Source organism: Rhinopithecus bieti, unplaced genomic scaffold, assembly GCF_001698545.2.
Source record: "Rhinopithecus bieti isolate Rb0 unplaced genomic scaffold, ASM169854v2 scaffold_21412, whole genome shotgun sequence".
Lineage (NCBI taxonomy): Eukaryota > Metazoa > Chordata > Mammalia > Primates > Cercopithecidae > Rhinopithecus > Rhinopithecus bieti.
Window position 1 is genome coordinate 1653260 of NW_016811643.1, and position 13421 is coordinate 1666680.

Here is a 13421-nt window from a genome sequence, read left to right on the forward strand (position 1 = left end):
AAAAAAAAAAAAAAAAGCATGGGCAACAACATCTTGGAGATTAAAAAATGATTAAAAAGAATGGGACTCTGGGCTGGGCATGGTGGCACACGCCTGTAATCCTAACACTTTGGGAGGCTGAGGCAGTAGGATCACTTGAGCCCAGGAGTTTGATACCAGCCTGGGCAACAGAGTGAGGCCCCCATTTCTATTTTATTTAAAATTTTTTAAAATTTTTTAAATAACAATTTTTAAAAATGGGACACCAGGAGCGGTGGCTCATGCCTGTAATCCTGGCACTTTGGGAGGCCAAGGCAGGCGGATCACCTGAGGTTGGGAGTTCGAGACCAGCCTGACCAACATGGAGAAACCCCGTCTCTACTAAAAATACAAAATTAGCCAGGCATGATGGCGCATACCTGTAATCCCAGTTACTTAGGAGGCTGAGGCAGGAGAATCACTTGAACCCGTGAGGCAGAGGTTGTGGTGAGCTGAGATCTCACCACTGCACTCCAGCCTGGGTGACAGCACGAGATTCCATCTCAAAAAATTAAAAAAAAAAGTGGGACTCTGAATGCAAAGGAGTTTTAGAAATACTTTTACCAATTAATTTGCTTTTATTTTTATTGCATGCATGCATAAGAGTGATATATAACAAATTATACATCTAAAGTCTAAAAGAATTCTTTCAATAAATGTAAGATAAAATTCTAAATGATAAGAAAGCATTGTGCTTTTTTGTAATTTTATCTTTCTTAGTGGTATATAAAGGTGTGTCTTATAATCCATGATGTCTTAGACTTAGTGAAATATAGCATATTGGGATACTAGAGGGAGAAAAACTTATGGCTTGGGTGATGTGAGTGAAAAACATTCATAATTGGAAGTCAATATATAGAATAAATTTACATATCAAGATGTATCTTTCCTCATACTGAAAGAACATGCTGCGTGGGATTAAATCCCAGTTCTGCCATTTGCTAGCCCCTAAGACATTATGTAAATCACCTAACCCCTCTACAACTCAATTGTTCTCATCCCTAAAATGGGAATAGAAATAATACCTGCAAGGCTGGATGCTGTGGTTCATTCACGCCTGTTAATCCCAGCACTGTGGGTGGGAAACCAAGGTGGGCAGATCACTTGAGGCCAGGAGTTCAAGACCAGCCTGGGCAAATGGTGAAACCCTGTCTCTACTAAAAATACAAATATTAGCCAGATGTGGTGGCACACACCTGTAATCCATCTACTTGGGAGGCTGAGGCACGAGAATCGCTTGAACCCAGGAGGCGGAGCTTGCAGCGAGCCGAGATCACACCGCTGCACTCCATTCTGGGCAACAGATGAGACTCTGTCTCAAAAAAAAAAAAAAGAAAAGAAAAGAAAAGAATATATATGTAAACGGACCAGACCTAAAAATAGAATGCAGGCCAGGCGAGGTGGCTCACACCTGTAATCCCAGCACTTTGGGAGGCAGAGGTGGGAGGATCATGGAGTCAGGAGATCAAGACCATCCTGGCTAACTTGGTGAAACCCCGTCTCTACTCAAAATACAAAAATTAGCTGGGTGTGGTGGCATGCAACTGTAGTCTCAGCTACTCAGATGGCTGAGGCAGGAGAATTGCTTGAATCCGGCAGGTGAAGGCTGCAGTGAGCCAAGATCGCACCACTGCACCCCAGCCTGGAGACAGGGCAAGATTCCATCTCAAGAAAAAAAAAAAAAAAAAAAAGCAAAACTATGGAACTCCTAGAAGATAACATAAGACAAAATCTAGATGACCTTGGGTTTGGTGATGATTTTCTACGTATTTATTTATTTATTTATTTATTTTACTATTTTTAAAGTTTACTTACTACTATACAAATGAAGATGGTGATGATTTTTTTAATACAACACCAAAAGCACAATTCATGAAAGAAGAAGTATATGTTAGACTTTACTAAAATAGAAGCTTCTATTCTGCAAAAGATGCTTTTGAGAGAATGAAGACAAGCCACGAACTGGGATAAAATCTTTGTAAAACACATATAAAGGACTAGTGTCCAAAATATACAAGAACCTTTCAAACTCGACAATAAAGAAACAATCACCCGATTTAAAAATCAGCAAAACATAGGAACAGACACCTCACCAAAGGATACGTGCAGACAGCAAATAAATACATGAAAAGATGCTCAACATTATATGTCATCAGGGAATTGCAAATTAAAACAATAAATGAGATATCACTATGCACCTACTAGAATGGCTTAAATCCAAAACGCTGACAACAACAACTCACTAAGGCATTCAGGGTACCCAGTACTTCCTGCTATTTAGGATTTATCAGCACTTTATCATAATCATAGTTCACCAGTGTAATGTGCTATGAGACTTTAAGATTATCAAAGTCCCTGTGTACTAAATTGTGGCACAGAGGCAGACAGCTGACACAGTTCTTGAAGCAAAATAGTGGAAATGTACTTCTGCCCCTGCCAGGATAAACAAAATTACCTCTGGTTTTCTTTGCTTATTGAAATAGGGAAAAAACATTTGCAAGTTAATAACTTTATTGCAGGTGGCAGAGGCGCTGTTGATTTGCTCTAGTGGAAAAACCACATCTACAAGAGCAATGCAACTGGAGTCATCACCTGTCTTAACCTTTCAATCATCCACCGTCATTCTCAAAGGCCCTTCCGACTTCTTCATGAGCCAAACAGGTAAATTAAATGGCTAAGTAACAAGAATTTTCACTTCTAAATTTTCAGATCTTTGATGGTTGCACTAATCTCGCATTTCCCCCAGCAAGACATTATTCCTCTTTGTTTATAATTTCAATAGAGAGGAAGGTTTAGTGCTTTTGCTTGGCCCTTTCAACCATAGTGGCCATACTCCATGGACTGAAGAAACATGGGGATTCTGCTGTTTGCTGAATATATCTAGTCTAACTATACACTCGGGAACTAAAGAAATCATAGGAAAATGGGTTTAAGAACTGGGGTGACAGTAAGGTACACTAAAATCAAAATTTGCAGCTGGGCACAGTGGCTCACACCTGTAATCCTAGCACTTTGGGAGGCCAAGGCAGGAGGATCACTTGAGCCCAGGAGTTTGAGACGAGAATAGACAACATGGTGAGATCCCATCTTTAGAAAAATTGAAAAAAAAAAAAAAAAACAGTAGCCAGCCATGGTGGCACACACCTGTAGTTCCAGCTAATCAGGAGGCTGAGGCAAGAGGCTGGCTTCAGTACAGGAGTTCGAGGCTGTAGTGGGCTATGATCATGCCACTGCACTCCAACCTGGGCAACATAGCAAGACCCTCTCTCAGAAAAAAATCGAAAGTCAATTTATCACTTGACTCCATAAGCCTTCATTCACTTTGAGTGATTCATTAATCACTGTGTCAACTACAACTCCAAAGATTAGCATTAGAGCCAATGTCCAATACTCCCAAGGTCACAGTTACTGGATCCATTTCCTAGGGCTGCCATAACAAAATACTATACACTATGTAGCCTGAAACAACAGAAATTTATTCTCCATCTTCACATGGTGTTCCCTCTGTGTCCAAATTTCTCCCTTCTTATAAGGTTAAAAACAACAACAACAACAACAAAAAAAAAACTTCTAAGGAGACTGTCACTGGATTAGGGCTAAACCAGTATGACCTCACCTTAACCTGACTGCATCTGTAAATAAACTATTTCCAAATAAGGTCACCTATTTCATAGGTACTGGGGACCAGAACTTCAATATATCTTTTGGGGAGACACAATTAAACCCACAATAGTTATCCTGGAAAATGACCAGAGGCCTTTCTGAGGACGCCTATAAGGAATACAAAGGGAGGCCAGGCGCCCTGGCTCACACCTGTAATCCCGGCACTTTGGGAGATCAAGGCGGGCAGATCACTTGAGGTCAGGATTTCTTTTTTTTTTTTTTTTTTTTTTTTTTTTTTTTTTTTTTTATTATACTTTAAGTTCTAGGGTACATGAGCATAACGTGCAGGTTTGTTACATATGTATACTTGTGCCATGTTGGTGTGCTGCACCCATCAGCTCGTCAGCACCCATCAATTCGTCAGGATTTCTAAACCAGCCTGGCCAACATGGTGAAGCCCCATTTCTACTAAAAACACAAAAATTAGCTGGGCATGGTGGCGGGCACCTGTAATGCCAGGTACTCAGGAGGCTGAGGCAGGAGAATTGCTTGAACCCGGGAGGCGGAGGTTGCAGTGAGCCAGAATTCATGCCACTGCACTCCAGCCTGGATGACAGAGTGAGACTCTGTCTTTAAAAAACAAAAAAGGAATATATATGAAGGTATTTATAAATCCTTCTTGCTCAAGTAAACTTGCCTTCACCCCATTCATGAGGCTCTAAGTCTGTGAACTAACCCAGGACAGGAAATTCAGTGAGAGATCATAACTCCATTATTCCCCACTCTATTGTCTTAAGTGAGTCCTTTTCACCAGTTCCAGAGAGCTTTGGGTTTTACAGGTCAGTTAGAATCTTAGTGAACTGCCCATATTCTTTAGTCCTAGGGACTCAGTGATCTCAAAATGATCAACCAGCAAAGATCTCTGCAGGTCAGACCACTCAGAGCAGCTGGCAATCAGAGTAACCACACCCAGCTTGCCCCTGGCAGTGAAGTACTCTACCCCACCCTCACAACCCTAGGGTCCCATCATGCTGGTGGAAATGAGGGCGCCTACGCAGTGAGTGGTGGTTCGTGCCTGCAATCTCAGCACTTTGGGAGGCTGAGGCAGGAAGACAGATTAAAACCAGAAGCTCAAGGCAAGCCTGGGCAACATAGCAAGACCCTGTCTCTAAAAATATATATATATATTTAATTAGCTGGGCGTGGTGGCATGCACCTGCAGTCCCAGCTACTTGGGAGGCTGAGGTAGGAGGATCACTTGAGCCCAGGAGGCAGAGGTTGCAGTGAGCCACGATCAGGCCGTTGCACTTCCAGCCTGGACAACAGAGCAAGATCCTGTCTCGAAAAAAAAAAGAAAAGAAAAAAAAGAAATCAGGGAGGCCGTTTCATCTGTAGTGTCTTCCCCCAATATCCCTGGCCTACAGAAACCGGTTATTACAGCACTTTCTGAAGATACCACCACTCTCACAAATATATTTCTCAATGCCTTGGTGAAGAGAATGTCCCCTGGGCCCTCCCAAGGGACAGAGCTAGGAGTGAATGAGTTACACTTATAAACCCACACCAAATTCCCATCTCCCTAATTCTTTGGATTCTTTCTTCCACATTTTACCAAAGGATTCTTGGCATCTCAATTTCATTTAACTTCATCATGGAATTCGGGTTTCAGTCAACCAACTGAAAAAGCAATTAAATCCACTATACATATCCATCAGAATGAATAAAATTAAAAAGACTGACACGACTTAATGTTCAAGAGGATATGAAACAAGAATTCACGTACATTATTGGTAGAAGTGTAAAATGGCACAACCCTTTAGGAAAAGGTCTAACACTTTCTTAAAGCCAACAATTTTTCAACATAATAATATGCACACTGAAGTATTTAGAGACCAAGCATATGGATGTCTGAAACTTACTCTGAAATGCATTCAAAAAATACAGTGGATTGACAGAAGAATAAGTGGATGAATATGTGATAAAGTAAATAATAAAATGTTATTATAGGCTCTAGAAAACAATTAACTCATCCTTTTTAAAAAAGTCATTAGACCGGGTGTGGCGGCTCACGCCTGTAATCCCAGCACTTTGGGAGGCCAAGGCGAGTGGATCTCTTGAGGTCAGGAATTTGAGACCAGCCTGGCAAACATGGTGAAACCCCATCTCCACTAAAAATACAAAAAAATATTAGCCGGGCATGGTGGTGCACGCTTGTAATCCCAGCTACTACTTGGGAGGCCGAGGCAAGAAAATCACTTGAACCCGGGAAGCGGAGGTTGCAGTGAGCCTAGATCGCACCACTGCACTCCAGCCTGAGTGACAGAATGATACTCTGTCTCTAAATAAATAAATAAATGTTATTAAGACTACCCCCAGCTATTAGAACTGACACATGGAATCCAGACTCTTCGGTAAGTGCACCCAGGCTGAGTTGCAATAGTGTGATCATAGCTCACTAGCAGCCTGGAACTGCCGGGCTCAAGCGATCCTCCTGCATAGCTGGGACTACAGGTGCATGCCACCATGCCTGGCTAATTTTTATACTTTCTGTTGAGACAGTGTCTTGCTATGTTGCTCAGGACCTCAAACTCCTGAGCTCAAGTAATCCTCCTGCCTCAGCTTCCCAAAGTGCTGGGATTATAGATGCGAGCCGCTGTACCTGGCTAGTAATTTACTTCTAAGGAGCAGAATATGGCAAAAATAACAGGATGTGATTTCCAAGATTAGGTTACAAAAGGCTGCCTTCTGTCTTGCTGGCATTCCCTCTGACCCTTCTAACATGCTTGTCCTGATGGGGAGGTCCACAGTGCAAGAAACTGAGGGTGACCTCTGGCCAACATTTGATAAGAAACAGAGCCATTCAGTCCAATTGGTCTTGAGGCACTGAGTCCTAAAAAGAGCCATGTGCATGAGCTTAGAAGCAGACCTGGCCTTAGCCAAGCCCTCATTTGAGACTGCAGCTCTGACACCTTGATTGTAGCCTTGGAAGAGACCCTGAAGAAGGGTACTCAGGTAAGCTGTTCCTAAATTCCAGATGCACAGAATCTATTAACATAATAAATGTGTATTGTTTTACACTAGTAAGTCGTGGGGTAATTGTTATGCGCAATGGGTAACATCCCTGCCTGATAACCATTCTCTCCTTATTGCTCAGCAATGAAGACCCTATTTCATTTGGGATACTAATGTGTCCAGTTAAAAATCATGCCTTTTTCTAGTCTCCCTTTCATTTTGATATGCTCATATGACTAAATTCAGGCAAATACGAAGTAAACATTAGTGCTGCACAGAGCCTCTAAGAGCTTCCTTACAGGGATATGTCTCACTGAGAGATGTACTTTTTGCTTGCTTTCTTCGTCATTCTGGCTTCCTAGAATGTGGATGTGATGGTTGGAACTCCAACAGCTATCGTAGAACATTAGGTAAGCTTGAAGATAGAAACCACACTCTAGGAAGAGAAAACAAAAAGAAGGAAGGAGTAGGAGGCGCTAATGCCCATGGAATAGCCACACCAGCACTGGAATCCCTACCCACAGATTTATTTTTAATGAAGAAGAAGAATCTATTACTTTGTTCATACCATTGTTATTTTGGATTTTCCCTTAGGTGGTATCCAACCTAGCCCTAGCTCATAGAAGCTCAGAGCTCTCAGTCATCCAAATTCTCTCATACATAACCACTCCAGCATGTCCCTCTTCCAAACAACGCTCTAGTTCTCACACAGGACAGAGTGAGAGCAAACTTTGATGTTTTCATTCTCGCTTTAAGCTGTCCACACCACCTCACAATCCATTTGTTCCTCATTCCCTTCAGACTCATGTCAGACAGTCCCCCAAGTCTGTCTTCTCAATGGACACTTCATTCCAGGTAACCACTAGTAATAAGCGGATGAGCTATTTTGCCACCAAGTGCCACCCCATCTCTGGATTTTCATTACCTTTAGTCCCCATCAGGCCACACAACCATTCCTAGATTCCAGCTATTTCTCTGAAAGTCTGATGCCTTCAATCAATCTAGTACCAATTTATATATTAGTCAGAGTCATTAGTTACAAGCAACAAAACCAACTCCATCTTATTTAAGCAAAAAAAAAATTTATTAACTGTATAAAAGATATTAGGTAGCTCAGAGAATTACAGGAACTAGAGAACCAGATAGAGAGCCATACATGAAACCAGAACAATGTCTTAAATTAAGCGCAGGGTTTTCTCCAGGAGGACAATGCTGCCACCACTGCCCCTTCCTGCTGCCAAGAGCAAGCTCTGTAGGGTCCCTGCTGCCTCTAGAACTAGGTCTTACTACAAGCCCATTGTCCCTGGAGGGAGTTTTGAGGGTCTCTGAATCCTCACTTCCTTAGCTACAGATTTCTTAGCTTAGTCTGTGATCCGTGTATGGGACCAGCTGAGAAAAGGTCAAATGTCTACACCCTGGTTGTAAGGGAAGTTCAGAAAACAAGTATCTGGCATCTATTAGATGGGGAATTTCCCTACCTTAGAAGTGGTTTCAGATGCCAGATGCCAAAAAAAGAAACACAAATGTTGACCCTTACTGTCAGGCCAGGGTGCCAAGCGGGAACTGGGAGAGTCACAGGTCCCTGATTCCTCTAGCTCATCCCAGATATCCACATTTCAGACAGTCCCCCTTTCTTATTCAAAGCATTCACTTTATGGTGTGCACGGAATCTGCCTGCAGCCAGTCTGCAAAGCACATGACTATTCTCCTGCAGCCACGTTGGATTGCCGGCCCCAGGCAGAGGAGGCCTCACCAGAGTTACAAATTGTCATGCTGCTAGTCATGTGCTTGTCCCTCCCTGGAAGCATCTTCCTGGGGTTGCCAAGTGTAGACAATGTGCTCCAATATTTTGCCATGTTCCTACTGAATCCTCTGAAGCTGCAACCACGGGGCAGAGACAGGGGAGGTTGTTCTAAAAGACACCATGCAGTCATTTCCCCAGCTGCTTCAGTCGTCACTTAATAAACAGCTCACTTCCAGACTCAGGATGGAGGGACTCTTACTGGATCCCACCCTCAACATCAACAGGGCCAGTTCCATATTTTAGGTTCTGCCATGTGCACCACTCCATACCTTGTACCGATTTTTAAATTGGGATTCCTTTGCTTGGAAGTGACAGAAATCCAACGTGAACTAGATTAAACATAAAGAAAACTGTATTGGGTAATAAAATCCAATAAGGGGCTCAACAACTAATTTGCAAAAAAGAGCAAGGATGTCTCAGTAATAACTGGAACTAGAGACTTAAATCCTAATAGAATTGTCTTTATCTTTTGCTTCAACTTTTTATTTCTGCTTTCTTCACTGCAGAGCACCTTTCTTCTCTTCATGATGGAGAATATGCTTGCAGACAGTTCCTGTTTTTCATATTTACAGCTTTCACCATTCAAAAAAGAATGGCTTGGGCCAGGCATGGTGGTCCACACCTATAATCCCAGGGAACTGGGTGACCAAGGCGGGAGGATCACTTGAGCCCAGAAGTTTGAGACCAGCCTGGACAATATAGCACAACTCTACAGAAAAAAAAATTTTTTTAAATTAGTTAGCTGTGGTGGGACATACCTATAGTCCCAGCCACTTGGGAGGCTGAGGTGGGAGGATCCCTTGAACACAGGAAGTCAAGGCTGCAATGAGCTATGATTGCGCCACTGAACTTCAGCCTGTGAAGTCTTAAAGACTTCAGTCTTTAAGAACCACTCTATTTCTTAAAAAGCAAAAACAAAGAAACAAACAAAAAACAAAAGAATGACTTGTTTCTAAGTTCAAATAAGAAAAAATGGTAAGGAAAGGTTTTATTGACCCATCTTTGAAAAGGGTCCACACCTGGGCCAATTATGACTGAGGGAAGGATTATGTAAAAGCAATGGTCCCTGGGGAGCCATCTAGATGGAGATAACAGTTCCCAAGAAGGAAGAATGGTGCTGGATAACCACTCCATAATTGTTCACTATGGCAGCCTATTGGCAGGTTCCTTCCCATGCACAATAACTTGGTGTATTAGTCTGTTCTCACACTGCTGATAAAGACATATCTGAGATTGGATAATTTATAAAAGAAAAAAACTTTTTTTTTTTTTCTTTTGAGATGGGGTCTGACTCTGTCACCCAGGCTGGAGTCCAGTGCCATGATCTCAGCTCACTGCAACCTCCGCCTCCTAGGTTCCAGCGATTCTCCTGCCTCAGGCTCCAGAGTAGCCGGGACTACAGGCAGGGCACCTCCATGCCCGGCTAATTTTTGTATATTTAGTAGAGACGGGGTTTCACCATGTTGGCCAAGCTGGTCTGGAACTCCTAACCTCAGGTGATCCACCCGCCTCAGCCTCCCAAAGTGCTGGGATTATAGGCATGAGCCACTGCACCCAGCCAGGAAAGAGGTTTAATGGACTCACACTTGCACATGGCTGGGCAGTCCTCATAATCATGGCAGAAGGCAAATAAGGGACAAAGTCACATCTCACATTGCGGTAGACAGGAGTGCTTGCGCAGGGGAAACTCCCATTTATAAAACCATCAGATCTCGTGAGACTATTCAAGAGACCTATTCACCACAAGAACAACACAGGAAATATCCACCCCCGTGATGCAATTACCTCCAATTGGGTCCCTCTATAACACATGGGAATTATGGGAGCTACAATTCAAGATGAGATTTGGGTGGGGACACAGCCAAACTATATCACCTGGATAAGCTTGTCAGAGCATGGCAAAGTTGGTAGGGTCAAACTTTGTTTTCTCTTTCCCCTTTTTAAAGGAATCAACAAAACTTCTCTGTACCATTCTCTTACACAAACAACTAAGACATTCTGAAGAGAAATCCCCCCTCTCCCCAGATAAGTTCCCATGTGCCCAACAGACTGGGAAATCCTTAAAGAAAGCATCCCGCCAGCACGGTGGCTCATGCCTATAATCCCAGCACTTTGGGAGGCTGAGGCGGGTGTATCACCTGAGGTCAGGAGTTCAAGACCAGCCTGGGCAACATGGTGAAACCCTGTCTCTACAAAAAATACACAAATTAGCTAGGCACGGTGGCGCATGCCTGTAATTCCGGTTACTCAGGAGGCTGAGGTAGGAGAATCCCTTGAGCCAGTGAGGCAGAGGTTGCAGTGAGCCGAGATTTTACCATTGCACTTCAGCCTAGGTGACAGAGCTAGACTCCATCTCAAAAAAAAAAAAAAGAAGAAAGTAAGAAAGAAAGAAAGCATCCAAGATGAACATATTCCCATGTGTCCAGTGCCTCATGAGGGTCCATCATGGATTGGACACTCAAAAAAAATATTTGTAGAACTGGATTAAGGCCTTTCCTCATTCTTCAGGGATCCCTGGTGGCTGGCCATTTGGGGGCCTGGAAAGCCCTGATGCTAGAAGCTAGAAGCTAAGAACAAAAAGGAAGACTGTGTGACCTAAGGTACTGGTAGGGAGAATGGTCAGCAAGTGTTGTCCTCATAACAGAGGGATGAGCAAAAGACTATGGATTCTGATAGAAAGGTCAGGGTCATATACAATATATGTGTTTGCTTCTCACCCTCCCTGGACCAAATAGTCCCAGCAGCAGAGAATAGAGACTTGAAATATGGCTGCTTATGAAGTTGGTAGATAGGTGGGGGGTAAAAGGAGTTCTTGTCCTTAAGCAGGACCAGACAATGTGTTAACTTTTCACTGATAGAGAAGTTTCACGACTTGGCCGGGCGCAGTGGCTCATGCCTGTAATCCTAGCACTTTGGAAGGCCGAGGTGGGCAGATACCCGAGGTCAGGAGTTTGAGACCAGCCTGATCAACATGGAGAAACCCCATCTCTACTAAAAATACAAAATTAGCTGGGCATGGAGGCGCATGCCTGTAATCCCAGCTACTCAGGAGGCTGAGGCAGAAGAATCGCTTGAACCCGGGAGGCAGAGGTTGCAGTGAGCCGAGATCGTGCCATTGCAGCCTGGGCAGCAAGAGCAAAAACTCCGTCTCAAAAAAAAAAAAAGGAGTTTCATAACTTAATAGAAGTTAGATTGAACGTCTGATCAAGCTCCGCTTCTGATCATAATTGAATAACAATGAGACTGAAGACATCGTTTTGGAGGGTACAAAGATGCATTTCGATGGTAGGGAAGAGCTGCTACTCCTTGTGCTCCCCCAGAGGGCTGACAGGAGTGCACTGGAGTAAGAAGCCAGCGTGGTGGCCACATTCTGAGCCCAGGACATTCTTGCTCAGAGTTCTGAGGGGAGGCTAAGATCAGTGTTGCTGTCAGAAGTGAGAATAAGGTGGTGGCACCTGGGAATCCCCAGGATACCACTCTCCAAATGAACACTGGCAGAAAGAGTTCTCCAGGACAGGGGTCCTTCCTCATCCGCTTCCACTGCCTGAGCTCACAGACTAAGTTAATGTTATAGCAGGGACCAAAGCAGAAGATCCAGGGCTGTCCCCACTGTATCTGTCCCCAAGAATCCTCTTACGTGCCATTCCTTCTGTGGGGGACTCCTCCTCTGACACATGCTCATTGGTTTTACTTTTACTCTTTCTATGGGATCCCTCGCTGGGCCTTGGTCTCTTTGTCTGCAAAAATGAAGGCATCAGGCTGGGTAACTCTGCAGGGCCCTGATGCCTTCTGAAATCTTTCAGGTAAAGGTGATGCTGTGGTACATCGTGTCTGGGTTCTATATGCAAGTGTCAGGAGTAACAGATCAGAGGGAGCCTGGCCAGAGTCTGGTGTGGATCTGCCAGTGCCATAGATCTGACAGTGCCATAGAGTCTGGTGTGGATCTGTCAGTGCCAAGTGACCTGTCAGTCACTTGATAAGAGGGAGAAGCGGGGAAGGAACCGGTGGGGGCCATGGACGGAGCTGTGATGGAAGGGCCACTCTTTTTGCAGAGTGAGCACTTTGGGACCAAGAGGTGGAGGAAGACCTGGGCCATGCTCTACTTGGCCAGTCCCTGTGGCATAGCATGGCTCAAGTTCTTTGACCATAAGGGGTCAAGCTCTGGGAGCAGCTGAGGGTGCTCGTGCTGCCTGTACTGCAAGGTGATCCATCTGGTGAAGTGTGTGAGTTTGGCCCCCGTGGCTGTGGAGAGTCCCCCTGAGCCCAGCACCACTGCCTTCCGCCTGGACACTGCACAGCACTAGCACCTGCTGGCTGTTGATGTGCTGTCCAGTGCAGCCTGGGTGCAGACACTGCCAAAACCCCTTTTGGAAAGGCAGCTGGATTCTGGAACCTACCAATAACCCACCTGAGCTTTCTGCCCTGGAGATGCTGGAGAACTCCTTGTGCAGCCCCACCTGGGAAGGATCCCAATTCTGGGTAACGGTGCAGAGGACTGAGGCGGCTGAGCACTGTGGCCTGCATGCCTCTATTTGCTGAGGGTTGGAGGCTGAGAGGGTGACTCTCCTGACCATGGGGGCCCAGAGTCAGATACTGGAGCTGTCCTGTCTTGGCCCTATACTCTGTTGCATTGCTATGGCCGGGACAAGGTCATGTTTTCTTTTGAGGCCAGCGCCGCTGCCTCCTGGGCCCTGGAAACTCCACCTTCCAGACAGCACAGGGAAATGACATCTTCCAGGCAGGTGAGACTGCCATCCACTGGCAGAAGACCCAGGGAAAGGCCAGACAGGGTCAGAATGTTCTCAGAGCTGACTCCCAAGAAGGGGAGGTGGCAAAGGGGAAGTTTCCTTCCCACCTGGCCCCCAAGAGCTTCTTGACAGCCCCCCAGCCCTGTATGCTGAGCCCTTAGACTCCCTGTGCATTGCTTCAGGCCCATCCCAGCACTCCCTATACTTAGACTTCTTGGACAGCACCCTTGCTCGGG

At 44.7% G+C, this 13421-nt stretch overlaps 2 pseudogenes; one reads left to right on the forward strand and one right to left on the reverse strand.

Moving 5' to 3' along the window:
* The window catches only part of LOC108543720 (splicing factor U2AF 35 kDa subunit-like), a 30314-nt pseudogene extending 21825 nt beyond the window's left edge, over positions 1-8489 (reverse strand).
* Positions 8490-12450: 3961 nt separating this feature from the next.
* On the forward strand, positions 12451-13165 carry LOC108543721 (docking protein 1 pseudogene; annotated as a pseudogene).
* Positions 13166-13421: the final 256 nt, after the last annotated feature.